Source organism: Pinus tabuliformis, chromosome 6 (assembly GCF_031772625.1).
Source record: "Pinus tabuliformis cultivar Carrire ecotype Pingquan chromosome 6, CPIR1, whole genome shotgun sequence".
Lineage (NCBI taxonomy): Eukaryota > Viridiplantae > Streptophyta > Pinopsida > Pinales > Pinaceae > Pinus > Pinus tabuliformis.
In genome coordinates, this window is record NC_142292.1 from 1,100,472,687 (window position 1) to 1,100,488,428 (window position 15,742).

Here is a 15,742-nt window from a genome sequence, read left to right on the forward strand (position 1 = left end):
GCTTTTTCTGGTTTTTCTCCCCAACTTATTTTCTTGACTGAGTTAATGATTAACTCGGAATCAACTTCTATGATCGTATTTTGGTGATTTTCCTGAACCAGGAACTCAAGACATTGTTCCATGGCCATTAACTCTGCCATGTTGTTGGTGGCTTTTCCTAAGTGACCATGGAAGATAAACAGAATACTTCCATTATCATCCCTTAACACCCCTCCATGGCCGGTCATGCCCGGATTACCTTTAGAAGCACCATCAATGTTGAATTTCATAAAACCCTTAGGGGGGGATGCCAGAAATCTAGCTCAGGATCCAAAATTGAAACTTTCCTGACTAAGCCCTAAGGAACAAGTCCCTATAACTCTAGCTTACAGAGAATCCTCCAATATGTTGCAGAAGGGGGATTCGTAGGGATATTTCGAACTATAGTGCCAACCGTTTCCTTAATTTGTTTTAGGATCAGATCATAGAGACAATGGGGAGATTTCTTAACATTATTGAATATTCTATTGTTCCTTTCTTTCTAGACATTCCAAATAGTGAAGCTTGGTGTAAGTGCCCAAGCAGAACTCAGAACTTCATCATCCGAAAAGTTCCTTCTCCAGTTGGTGATGGTATTGAAAATACTTCCAATGTCTCTGTCAGATTGTTGGAAGATAGAGGCGAAAGAATCCCATAATCTGGAAGTGAAAATGCAGTTGTTGAGAAGGTGCTCCATTGTCTCCTCTTGAGCTTCACAGAGCTGGCATCTGGAAGGCCCTAGGACACCCCTCTTCCTAATTTTATCCCAGGTTAGAATTTTCCTGTGCAGTACCAGCCACCTAAAAAGTTTAATTTTCATCCAACCTTGATGCTTCGATAGGTTCTGCCAAATCCTGTCTGGATCATGGGAATCTAGTTCAAGGAGTATGAGTTCAACTTCCTTGAAATTATAGGTCCCCTCATTATTGTTGCCCCATCTCAGCTGGTCATGCCCCCTTGAAACTATAAGTTTCCTTTGTTCTAACATTTTCATTAGTCTTTCAGCCTTAGCTTTTAGGGGACTGTCATTTCTGAGATCAAATTTCCTCTAGTTTCTCCATTTCCCTAAACTATTGTTTTGATCCCAAAAATCCTTAACCTTGGTGAGGTCCTTAGTATCTGTCTCTGCTTTGAGGTCCTCCCAATCCTTCTTTAACATAATAGGTTCTTGTTGCCATCTATCCTCCCAGAATAAGGCTAAGTCTCTCTCTTTAATTTCCCAGAAGTTGTTATCTTGAAATAAGCCTCTGTTTTCCCAGGCTTTATTCCAAATATGTGATCCTCTTATATTTCCATCCATCCTTATGCGGTCATTATCTAGCCAAGAGCTTGCATATTTTTCTTTCCAAATGGTTTCCCAATGTGCCTCTGGTTCTTTTATCCATCACCACCATAATTTTGCCCCTAAAACCTTGCTTAGAATCTCAGGATCATCCAATCCAAGACCCCCGTGGTTTTGGGTTTGTAGATTTTTTCCCAAAAAACTAAGGCCCATTTCTTCTTTTCTTACCCCTTGCCCCAAAGAAAGTCTCCTTGTATGTTTCTCATTTGATGCAGGTCTCCTTTAGGAGTAGGGATAGCTAAAAGCATAAAGACTAGGATTGATTGTAGTACAGCCTTTGTGAGGACCAACCTACCAGCCAAGTTTAATGATCTCATAGTCCATTTCCTGGTTTTGTCTTGTAATTTATTAATCATCATCTCCTAGATGATATTGTGTAATGATTTAGCAGTTAGAGGAACTCCCAGATATTTTGGGGGGAGAGAATCTCTTTAAAAGCCCAGAATTCTAGATATGTTCCTTTGAATAGCAATGTTAGCATTGAAGAAAAAATTCTTAGATTTGGAAAGATTGACTTCCATACCCGAAGCCATGGCAAAGTCACTGAGGATTTGTTTATATGCAAGAGCTTCTTTGACTGTGGGGATTCCTTGCAGCATGGTGTCATCCACAAATTGTTGATGAGTCAAGGCCTGCCCATTGTCAGAGAGTTGGAGACCCTTGATTTTATTAGCTTCTTTTGCATGCTTGATAGACCTACCCAGTCCTTCCATCATGAGGATGAAGAGAAAGGGAAAGAGTGGGTCACCTTGCCTAAGTCCTCTGGAAGGAATGAAAGTCTCCGAAGGAGAACCATTGACCAGAATTGAAAAACTGGACGAAGTCACTAAATCCAGGATCCATCTTACCCAATTGTGATCAAACCCGCAAGCAATAAGAACTTTCCTGATATAGATCCAATTTAGCTTATCATAAGCTTTGGCTATGTCCAATTGCAAGATCATTCCAACCTTTATCTTGCTAGTAAGAGAGTGCACCACTTCATGTTCTTGAATGATGTTATTAAGAATTTTCCTTCCTTCCACATATCCAGATTGTTCCCCCAAAACTAGTGAAGGAAGGAGGGGTTTGAGTCTATTTGCTACAACTTTTGATATTATCTTGTAAACCACATTGCAAAAAGCTATAGGTCTGAACCTATCAGGGGTTTGAGCCAACTCCTACTTAGGGATCAGGGCTATAAAAAAGGTATTCAGAGCCTTCAAAATGGTTCTATTCATTCTGGAATCTTCCACTACATGCAGAATGTCTTGTTTGACAATATTCTAGCAAGCTTTGAAGAAGTCAACATTGAAACCATCCGGGCCTGGCGCCTTACCATTCTGCATTTCTTTGAGTACCCCACTAACCTCCTCTTCAGTCACTGGCCTGTAAAGATTGACATTATCCTCTCTAGATACCATCCTGGGTATATGCTTAGTGAAGTCCCGGATGTAGTGTTCTCTGTCATAACAGGTTTTCTGTGCTATGTTTCAAAAGTGCTGAACTAGAACTGCTTCTATTTCTCCATGAAAATTGAGAAGATTTCCACTTTCATCCTTGATCAAAGAAATTTTGTTATGAGCTCTATTTGCTATGGTGTATTTGTGAAAAAATCTAGTATTACGTTCACCTTCTTTTAGCCACTGAATTCTATATTTTTGTCTCCAAAATATTTCCTCTTGTTTGCATAAATTCTCCCATTTTTTATGATATTTGGTGGCTTGATCACTTCTAACTTTATCATGGCCCTCCTTGATAAGGGCTTGGTTGAGTTCCTGCATTTTACCTTTAATAGTTTTTTTCTCTTCAAAGATATTGCCAAATTCATTCCTGTTCCATTCTTTAAGCTGGAGCTTGATGTGTTTTAGTCTTTTCTGAAGAAGGAACATTCTGGTACCCTGAATGTTTAAATATTCTAACCACCATTTGGCTATGTTGCTGATGAAATATGGGTGGGAAAGCCAGATGTTCTCAAATCGAAAAGGTCTGTTCCTGGGGGTACCAATGCCCTAAACCTCCAGTTGTACCGGCCAGTGATCTAAGCCTCCAAAGGGGAGCACTCTTGCTACCATTTCCTTGTCATTGAGCATAAGATCCTCTGAGATTATGAATCTGTCTAATTTTGAGGCCACCTGAGACTCTCCTCCTCTTTTATTGTTCCAAGTAAAGATTCCATTACTCATTACAATGTCCACCAGCTTCATCTTATCGATAAAGGTTTGAAAAGCCAAAGAGTCTTTGCCTAGAACTCTAGTTCCCCCTTTTTTTTCCGTAAGTGATTTGATCATGTTGAAATCACCCCCCAAGATCCAAGGTATTCCTGCATGTCTGTCTCTAAGATTCTCCAGAGAGTTTAGAAGCCTAAGTTTGTCATCCATTCTTTGAGGGCCATAAACATTCGTTACCAGGTAGGTTTCCTTGTCTCCCACAGGTTGAATTACTACAGATAAATAATCCCTAGATGCCTCCGCATCTATTAAGCCAATTTTTTGTGGGTTCCAAAGAGTGAGAATACCTCCTACTGTATTCTCTTCTTTGACTTCTAGAAACTCAAATCTATTGAGCCATTTACTATGGATATCTCTTATCTTCTGGATGGAACACTTAGTTTCTTGGATGAAAATCACATCTGGAGCTTCTTGTTTCATTCTATTACTCAGTAATCTTTGTTTTCTTTTACTACCTAGACCCCTGATATTCCAAGAAGTGAACTTCATTATTAAATATTAGTAAAGGAGTAACTGGATAGGTCTTTCATCTTACCTGAATCTATCATTAGCTTTCCACATTCCATCAACAACTCATTCTTCTTTTTTCTGCCCCTTTTCTTTCCTGGGTTTCTGGGTGCTAGTCCTGCTGTGTTTTTCATCGTTTTCACTCCTTCGTTGCCCTGCCTATCTTTGTATCTTTGTCTGTCCACCCCTTTAGTCTAGGTTTTCCATAAAAATAGCTACTGAACTCTATTGAACTCCTCTATAGGTAACGAGTCTAACCCTTCTTTGGTTCCTTGATTCAAGAAACCTTCCAAATCTAGGTTCTCTTTCTCAAGAATTTCCTGGAGTTCATGGTCCTCCATTTCCATCTCACTTTGGGTCATTTCATGGTCCATCTCCTATTCTGCATCACTCATCATAAATTCTTTCTATTTGTTATTATCTTGTATTTGTTCATTGTCTTCTGCTTTCTCCTCCTCCACTGGACTTCCTTCCGTTGCCTTATCTGTTTCTATTAAACCTCCATCTACTTTGAGGACTTGAAACATGTTCTGGCTAGCATGTTGCCCTACTGATTTACGTGTTTTTGGTCCTCTTTTTCCTCCTTTTCCTTTATGTTCCACCTTGAAGAAGATTTTTGAATCCTTCATTGTGTCAGTTTTTTTTGTTCTCTATTTTACTGAGAGGGCAGTCTCTGAATAGGTGTCCATGCTCGTGACATTTGCGACATCTAAATGGAATATGTTCATAAACTACCGTTTTTGTCCATTCTTCATCAAAAACTTCCAAAATAACCTCGTCTAGCAGAGCTTCAGAGAGATCCATCTCCACACATATTCTACCAAAGGACGTATACTTTCCCCTTCTAGTGGCTTCAGAAACTTTGACAAAACGTCCTAACGTATTTCCTATGGCAAATAGAGATTCCGTTTGCCAGTAATCAAGAGGTAGAGAATAGAGTCTTACCCAAACCAGGACCGATGTAAAGGTTTCGTGTTCCGAAACAAAATTCATGATCCAAGGTCACATGTAGAGGCCTGCTGCAGCATAAAAGTAGGGCCCTCCTTCAAACACTCTGTCCTTATCTTCAATATGATATCCTCTCTAATGTTATTCAGATTATTTTAATAATATTATATTCATCTTCCTGAAAATACTTTATAGTTAGGGATTTTTTCCCTTTTTTTGCTAACTGGATTAAGTCCCAAAATTATATATTTGTCCTCCAAAATAGGTCCCAGTTTAGATGTTTAGAATCTTTTTTTAATAAAACATTTTTCAGAAATGCATTATTGTTGAGCTAGAAATACTTATGACTACTATTTTAATTTTTAAGGCATGATAATTATTATTCCAACCCTAGAAACCATTTCTAATTTGCAATTCACATCCTTCACATCATCATCTTTCCAACAAGCTCTTGTTTTCTCAATATGGTTATCAGGAACTCAAGATATGGCATGTAAAATATAATGACTTAGCAATGTTTGATATGCTTCATGTAAATATTGACATTTGATTTAAAAATTCACCATATTTATGCCACATGCATAGTGGAGGGGGCAGTTGTAAAAATTTATAAATAAATAGGATCCTTAATTATTTGTGTATGAAGTATAAATATCCATAGAACCTTTCATAGCTTGTGTATAATGTAAACTTTTAGTCGCTACTTCAATGCTCAGTCATCATTGCAGGTCATTAAGATGACTATGTACGGAAATTGGTGGACAATGCGTAATTTTAGAAAATAACCAACTAACAAATGGAGGTCATGTAAGTAATGTAGGGGAGCAAGGGGTAATAACTATACATTAACATAATAATGGAAGATGAAAATAGTAATTATAAATGGATAATGGAATGAAGAGAATGAGAGTGGGTTAACTCCATGGGTTCTTAGAACAATTTGGAAATATCTCAAGAATATAAGCTCCTTCTTTTATTTTGTAATGTGCTAGATGGAGTTAAGACACATGGATATGATAAGGATGAGCATAGTTAATTACCTTCCCTTTTTTAAATCTTTTTCTAAAGTAGAAACCATTATTATTGGTGTTATGTGAGGAAGAACTGCAACATTGAAACTGACTGTGAATTACTTGACGAATTGGTGGTTCTTTCATGAAATAAGTGATGGTTTTCTTGATGAAATGGATTTTCCTCTATACAATACAAGTGGAAAGGGACATTGCCATTGACATGCTACATGTAAATAATTACGCATATAAATTCAAACACATTTAAAAGAATGCATGGATGCGAATATATGTATTGCATCAAAAAAATGGGCATTCATTTATGATTTGATTTACACATATGAATTATATAAATGGATATAAATAGTTACATCACATCACAAGAAGTTACATTCATGTTTAATCTAATAATTAATATATGAAAGGGGGTGATTCCTTAATAAAATCTTAGAAATTTGAATACCATGAAAGAACTAAGAAAATAGTTAATAACTATGACATGTTTAATGATTATTACCAATCAATCTTAATGCCTTTCCCGAGAGAAATTTTTTTATTAAAAATTTTGAAATTTAATCGCTATAAACCAAAAACACACAAATAGACAATAATTCATAATCATAAATTAAATAACCATTACAAAGCAAATTTATAAATAATTGATAATATTAAAATATTTTTGTACTAACTCAATCTCATATATATGAGATTGAAGTCGTACAAAAATATTTTAATATTGTTAATTATTTATAAATGTTTATATAATTATTACTTGATTTGCGATTATGCCATTATTTCCTATATAATAATTACAAATTTTATTATTATATTTATTTATATTTTTTAAATTTTAAGCTATCTATATTTATTCGTGGTAACTTAAAATTTAGCGAACATTGTGTGGACAGGTCATATTTTCCCATTTCTCAATTATTTCACTTTTAACTTTTCTTTCTTGTGTTAATGATTTGATATAGAAAGTCGAAAAATCATATATGAGAATTATATCAAATTTGATTGGTTAGTTAAGAGGGAATGGTGATATTTCCAAAATAAAATTAAATTCTCTCTATAATGTGTGGTATGTACTATTACATTAAGTGAATGTTATGTGGACACTTGTGTTATTAGATTAAGTGAGATGTGATGTCAACCACTTTTGATAGATGTCAAGTAAATGAGCATTTGTATACAAAGGATGTTCCAATATTTCTAAATAATAATAAATGGATTATGAATAGAGAAAGTATATATTCATACAAGTATAAAAATAATAATCTATTTATTTAAATTTATAAATAAGATTTATTGAAAAGACAATTAGAGGAAAGTAAACTACTAACTCTGGGCCTGGAGTATGCCCTAAAACTGCTTCTGCTTGGCTAAGAGCTCGTCTTCCTCGGACGTAAGGAAACAGGTTAACGGCCCAAGACCCAGAGGCATCTGGCAGGAGTGAAAGCCTGCTCCCTTACGGACCACCAGCGGGTTATTTCAGGTGGCGTGGTTTTCCTTGATAACAGTGATGTGTCAACTAACATTCGCGGATAGCAGCCAGAGATGGCTGTCCTCACTGTTGGTTTGACAAACTGAGTTTGATAGGTTTTTCCACCTTTTGAAAAAAAAAAAAAAAAAAAAAGAAGAAAAGTAAACTACTAACTCGTGGGAGATTTCTACAAAGACTTAGCATTACCAAAAAAACAGTGAAAGGTTAGATAATTAATATACATGAATTAGTATCATTCCTATGAAATATTCTTAGTATTAGCCTTGCATTCACCTATTTTTTCTATGGATTATTTAATTAATTAATTTTTTCTTTATTTTTTCTGGTTTTATTTTTTATTTGTTTTAAAAATTGTATTAAAAAAATTAATGAAAGATGTGTCCATATTTTGAAATTTTAATATTAACCATTATTATCATTTAGTTTAGTTTAATTGAAACTATTTTTTTCCTTATTGTATATTTAGTATAATGCTTTAAAATTATTTTCATGATTTAGTTAAATATTTAATCAAACAAATTGATGCAAAAAATTAATCAAATTTAATTTAGAATTTTTTTCATAATTTTATTTTTATTTTTTTGGGGTAAATTGTATTTCCTTCTAAACACTGGACACATGCCAGAGTACATGATTGTTCTAAGAATCTTAGGTTAGTCTTTCAATGTGAATACTAGACCAAAGCCAAAAGTTAACTCTTTGTAGAGCGGTATAAGATGATAGAGTATTAAGAGAACCAACATTAAACATACAAAAACTGAAAATTAGGCCTGTCCAACCTTAGAAGTAAATATTAGGAACTAGAAACAATTAAAGTACAATCATAATAGAAGATTAAGAAGAAGGATCAAAATATATGGTCCCAACCTAGATGGGAGCTTTGTTTTCGCCTAGGGTGCCTCCAACTTGAGGTGGAATACCAAGTTGTTTCTCTATGCATTTTATCGTTTGATCCAAATCATTCATGTGGTGATGTAGGTGCTTGATTGAGTGGAGGAGGTCAATCATATGCTTATGCATATCTAATAAGGTTTTTCTAAGGAGGAACTTGATGTGCTATTATAAATATACTATGTGCATGTATTGGTTGAAGTGACCTAAAGTATGCCCAATATCTAGGACCTAATCTTACATCTTAGAAAGTACCTTCATGTATGATACTTGGTGCTTGTGAGAGATTCCATCTCCCTCAACACAGGTGACTTCATCCTAGATGAGGCATGGAGTCAGGTCGCAGAATTAGGCAACGATTTCCTCCAATTGATGATGCATACATGTGTTTACCTTGTGTTCTCATTCTTGGTATTAAGCCACTCCCTTATAGATGTAGGTGTGTCAATAAGGAATAGATGATAGGTCAAAAGGAATAAGTGGAAAAGGCCCAAGAGAGGGGAGATGAGATATTTTGAATCTTGGTGGAGTTCTATGTGGAGAGGAAGCATGAGAGGAAGAAAAAATGGAAGGGACCACAGCCTAGGGAAGTGACCAACAAATGCTAGAGAGTGAAGGATGAGAGCTAGCTAGCAATGTAATAGGGGGATGATACAATGCCAATAGTTTAAAGGGCCTAGAGAACAAGACCAAAGAGAGGATTTTAGGACACTAAAGCATACATATAACAAAACTCATCAAAACAAACTAGAAATAAAAGTGGATGAGGTGTAGAGAAGAACCGTAGAGAGAGTAAGGAAACTCGATTTCGAGATGGGTTACTTGGCCAAATATAGTCTGAAGGAGTCGTGATCAAGGATGTGTTCACCGTGCATGTAGAAATGCTTGGGCGTAAAGCTACTTTACCACTACGAAACCTACACGAGAAAGGAAACTGTAGAGAGAGTGCAAACCTTTTGTAATTTCCATCAACACTACAATTCCAACAAACAGAGGAAGAAACGTTTATACTAGATCGATGGTTTCCTGAGGAATATGTCTAGTTATTTCCAAGACAGGGCTCAAGAGGGCGGGTTGATAGAGGACCCCAATTGGAATTGACACAAGCTATGGTTTGTGAGATGAGCTTGTCACTCTAGCGATCAGTGACATTAAAGGTGTGCTCATTCTGGACAAGAGTGCTAAGGGCCATCGAAAATATGGACACAAAATAGTACTTTTCAGAAATGAGATCCTAGAGGACAATTTGGATACTCAGATTCCAATCAAAGTAGGAGTGTGAGGTGTGTATTTTTTAATGGTTCTAATAATAGGTTGTGTGTAATGTCTTGGTAATGCATGTAAACATTCACTATGGAGGAGTGATACCACATCCCCTAGTATTTTTGCCCACCCCGCCCCCCCCCACCTTTCCCTAAGAAAGCACCCCATCCAGAGAGAAATTGTTTCATAATTAACATCCATAGTTTCTTTGTTTTCAGTGGTAAGTTGAATTGGCAACTAGGGTGGTATCGTACTTGTGTGACACAGGGTTTATTCCATATGCAACCATTATAATGACTAGGTGCGCCATGTCTTCCCCGAACATGGAGATGGGTTAATTGGGGGATGAAACCAAGAACCTCATAATATTTTACAGAACATGCTTACATTCCTTTACCCTAACATGTACATGGGTTAATTATGGGATCAAATGACCTCGTAATATTTTACATACAATATTTACATGCTTTTCCAAGTGATCTACCCCAGGGGGTGTATGCATGATCTTATCACTATGAGTGGATGAGTAATTATTTTGTTAAATTCCACAATATAATTTTAATTGTTTCAAAATTAATAATAATAAAAAAATGAGTAATATTATTTAAGAATATTAGAAATAAAATTTAATAAAAAGATCAATTTAAATTATTAATCAAATGGAAAAATAATTGATTCAATTATATAAGCAATCTTGTAAACATGTTTAATCAATATATTATATATCCTTGCATAATAAAAAATACTTGAAAATTTGTTAAACACTATATAATGACATTAAATGAATATAAATTTCTACAATCACAATTCAAATTAATTGATTTCATATAATTGCAGTTAAATGTTAAACATTATATGGTATCTCAAATATAAAAAAGTGATATGTTTTGAATTTAATTTAAAAGCATAGAAATGATGTTAGTCATTAACATGCTCAATACATTTTATAAATAAATCAACATCAACATAATATTAAAATAAAAAAACATGACCGATAATATCAACCTATATATATATATATATATATATCAAATTTAAATGAAGAATACATTTCAAATTTAATTTAAAAATAAATAAATATATGAATTAAGGCTTTTGTCTGGAGAGTTGTTTAGATATTCTTCTTCTGGATCCATCACATTGAGATTTCATCCTGTTAAGAAATCTCTATGTGATGGATCCTGAAGAATAATCGTTAAATAAACCGTTAATAATATGAATCATTAACATGCATATAATATATTTTATAAATAAAACAACATCAACATCAATATGATATGAAAAAGAAAAATATATGTGAATAATATTATTAAAATCAATATATATATGTCAAATATTCATCTCAATTCAAACATAAATGTCAAATATACATGTAAAATATATATCGTAGCAATAAGATATATACATGTCGAAAATTGCTATAAGCTAGGTATATCATCAAAAAAAGAGATATTAGTTTTTCCACCATTAGATCTAGAGGCATGAATACCTCCATCGGATAATAATATAGCAAGTATCATATTAGGAGGATATGGTGGTTGTTCTATTGGTATAGTAGGTGATAGTTTATCTGTTCCTAATAGGGATGGCAGTTGGTCTACTACAAGAGGATGGAATAGTGGATGAGGAGTTAGCGAATGAGGAGGACGAAGAGGAGGTGGAGGAGTACCATCCTTAACTATTGAATATGAAGAAGAAGATTGATAGCCAACCCTCAATCTCTTGTCTAGCTTCATGGTATGCTTCCATAGGATATTTTCTCAACCTTGTACTATAGGATGAGATGGTTATTTGTTTGATGTTAGAGGAGGTGATGGTGAAGATAGAGAAGGATTTTGAGTAGTACTATCGTTAACAAATGAATTTGAAGAAGAATACTAACATCTAGCTCTCATTCTCTCAAGTAGGTTAAGGGAATTGACAACATGACAAATCAACAATTCCATATCGTGGGGAAGTAATTTTATTATTAATGAAATCCTAGGGTACATGATCAGCCAAGATCCTATAGAGACCATTTTGTGGTGAGGCAATAATGTACATATTCTATTAATCACCTACTGGTAAAATATACAATCTGACCCACATGGCATACTAGGTCTTGGAAATTAGGGTGACTCATCTACCTTATCCATATTCTCATGAGGTTGGGGAGGAATGTCCCCATCATATGTGCAATGATTTGAAAAATTTTAGAAAAAATAATTGGGCAATTTAAAACACAAATCTTACAATCAATTACATGTATATTAAATAAGACAAAAAAAAAATATACAACTATATTAATCAAACTATGAGGGTAACATTGCCTCTTACTATGTATTGGCAATTAGGTTGACTCATCTACCTTAGCTATCTTCTCATGAGGTTGGGAAGGCATGTACCCCACATTGTGTTAACATTTGCAAAAAAAAAAAAAATGGATAATTTAAACAAAAAAACGTGTAATCAATTATATGATAATCAAATAAGATAAAAAAGCATACAACTATATTAATCCAAATATAAAACTAATACTACCTCTCACATCTAGTGTCTTAGCATAACTAAATTGGATGTGTGCACATCATATCTTTTTCATCCCTACATATGGGTACTAAACAAGATTGAGGATGTAATCATCCTCACTAGCTAATAAATCCAATACCTATAAACTAATCTACCCACATGGCCATTCTATTGGCCTCTTGTAGGAAACATCTACCCCACATGAATACACATATCAATCAATAACCTAGGAGGGAATAAATAAAATGTAGGATGAGCCACCCAAAACATATCAAAAGATACATTACCTAACTCTAAAGAAAAAGGAAAGTTAATCCTCCCTTGAAACATAACATCATCATGATATAGAATAAGAAAAATTATAACAAGAAATGGTAGACCATTTGATCCATTTGGGCCTATGAAACAAATGATATAGATAATGCATCAGACGGAATTCATGTGTTTCCAGTTGGAGGTATAATATGCTAGTTTTATGCCCATAAGAAATAAGCACCTAACTTCATCAATCTTGAATGAACGTAAATGTGACTGGTTCTCAACAACCTACAAGGCAATTGTGTCAGTGATGGTCACATTGACAGATATCTACACATATGCTAATTTAATCCCTATTACAATGCCAAGTGACAGATTAGGGAAATGGAGAAAATACATCCCTTCCTCTCCTATATAGCCTTACGATGGAAATAAATATCCTACTATGTAGGTTGGTGCCACAGAGTGAGACTAGCATCTGACTATGACATCCCATTGATCTACTAAAGTCTTTAATTATATTTAAAAACTTGATCCTAACCTACATACTCAAGCAAGAGATGAAGAATATGTCCACCCTCTAAATGTGGCTTCAAAAAACCCCATTTTTACAAGGTTTGATCCATCTCAATTTTTTTTATAAATTTAAATAAAATACAAAAACAAAAAATATTACATTATATTTTTCAAGTGCCTAGCTTCAAGAGCAAATGAAAAATCAAATAAGTGTTTACATGAAGAAAATAAACTACTCTATGAAATATAAATTTCATTTCATGCACTGGTAATGAGAACACATTTTGATTTGTTTTCAATGTCATTTCATACTTTAATTATATGCATAATATTTATTCACATTGATAATACAAATATAAGCTGCCTTAAGACTCAATCGAAATTTCAACAAATTTATAACATATAACACTAACTACATTTGGGGAAATAAGTGTATCTGGAATTATACAACACATTCATCGATCTATTAATTAAGTGAGGAGTCAAGTTAACCATTTGACCCATTCATACGATATAGTCTGTGAGCTTGTCAAATCCATGTATAGTATTTACATGAAGTAAAAAATTACTCTGTAATATAAATTTAATTCCATGCACTAGAAATGAGAACATATTGTAATTTGTTTACTAGCCTCCTAAGTTATTGGGTGTTGTTAAATCCCTTTCAAGATCCCCAAAATTGAGCTTCATGGTCTTCTAGAAAACATTGTTTGATTTCATAATTAATATCAAGTACAAGCTTGATTTATATGATAAGCCATTGAAACCAAATGTGGGAAAAGGATACACATTATCCATGGACGATTTGGTGTGTATATAGAAAGTCGCCACCTTTTTCCTCTTTCAAGAACATGGTTTATGTAAACATTCATCCCTTTGGCTAGAAATAAATTCAATAATTTGTAGGTAGTGTGAAAAATGACATGAAAATGCTACAACAGTGGTTGAGATGATCCAGGGGGTTATTGGTGGCCATCTTCCTATTCCACTTGGACCCCCACCATTGTTTCTTTCAGTTTTTTTCAGTTTCTTTAATTGTAGCACAATTTACTATTTTTGGCATTTTTTCAAATCCTGAACTTCTGGAGCCGTTTTGAGGCCCTAAATGGCATTTTTTGGGAAAATCATCGTCGAGAAATACAATTTTTCATGCTCATATTCATTGCCTACAGTTGTATTCCTCAGATATATATTTCTACCAAGGTATCATAAGCGTCAAACGGAGATTGTATGCCAAAGTTATGACCCCGGGAAGTTGATGTACCAATTTACCCCAACGGCGCCCATAGTTTGTCGTTTCATCTCCTAGGGTTAGGTTTTTCGATGTTTGGAGTTTTCCATTGCCTCTCAATAATAAATAGGCCCTCAAGCCTCATTATAACATAGTTTAGAGGCATGTAGCCACCACATCTCTTCTTGGAGATAAGCTACCATCGCCCGAGCTAGTCTTATTTTGATTCGATTTGTAAGCATATTTCAATATTTGAAATTATTGAAATTAAATGTTATTTATGTTGCACCTTTGTATTTATGGTTATATTTGTAATTTGTTGCATTCTTGTTTAAATTTGGATCGGTGGTATCAGAGTGGTATGCTCTTTCTCTATTTTTCTTTGCATGTCCCCAACGAGGTCAGGATAAAAGGAGTTAGGGCTTGAATTGGTCGAACCTTTGCAAGACCAGCCTCACAAATCTTGATGGCCCTCCCATGGGGGAACAAGAGAAAGATGAGGGAACGGGAGATCCTATCAAAATATTGTTCAAGGAGTCCCTCAAGAAACAAAGGAATGTGATGATGGATAAATTTTCCCAGATCCTTCAATGGTTTCCCACTGGTGGCGCATCCACATCCAGCAGCCATTTTGGAGGTGCCACTCCTTTTAAGGTACAAGTGAACTTTGACATTCCCATATTTAAGGGCCAAATAGATACAGATGCTGAAGATAAATGGTAAAATTTGTTAGAAGGATATTTTTCTGTTCATGATTTTTCCAGCCTGGAAAATACTACTTTTTCTCTTCTCAAATCTTCCCCCTGCGTCAAGGACTGGTGGGAAACCTACTGTGAGCAGAAGGATGAAAGTACGACCTTGTTTTCATCCACGCCCACTTGGAATTTGTTCTGAGATGCCATCAAGGAGGAGTACTACCCTGTCAGGAGCTATGAGGACAAGTACATAAAGTGGACCACGTTGCAGCATGGAAGGGACCAAGACGTGTTGGAGTTTACCAATGTTTTTCATACCCTTCGCATGAAGTTGGGTATCAAATATTCTGAGAAAAAATTGGTACTCAAGTACCATGACTACCTACATTGGTACATCCAGGATGAGATGGAATTCCTGCACATCTCCTCACTTAGCGCAACATACGGATATGCTGTTGAGATCGAGCAAAAGATTAAACAAAAAAAGAGAGATTTTGGGTCTCTGAATCCGATGTTGGAATATGTAATTCCTACTTGTCTCTGTTGTGATTATTTCTATCTAGAGGAGTCTATTCCTAACTATGTTCCTAGATTTGTGTGTGGTTGAGATATTCTCTCAACTAACAGATTGTGTGTCCAAGATAGTTTCCCTATCTTGAGACAACACTTCTTGTATATATGTAAGATAATATTTTATTAGTGGAATATAGATTTCCTCATGGAAATTTAACATGGTATCAGAGCCTCCGAGGGCCTGGACCCTCCTAGGCTTGGCCCTTCCTGGGCTGAGGGAAATAAGAAATTATATCTATACTATTTTAGTTTTTCAGTTTGTCCATTC

General features: G+C 34.9%; 1 pseudogene; it reads left to right on the plus strand.

Annotated features, from left to right (window-relative positions):
• The window catches only part of LOC149262760 (zinc finger A20 and AN1 domain-containing stress-associated protein 4-like), an 89,700-nt pseudogene that overhangs the window by 64,817 nt on the left and 9,141 nt on the right, over positions 1-15,742 (plus strand).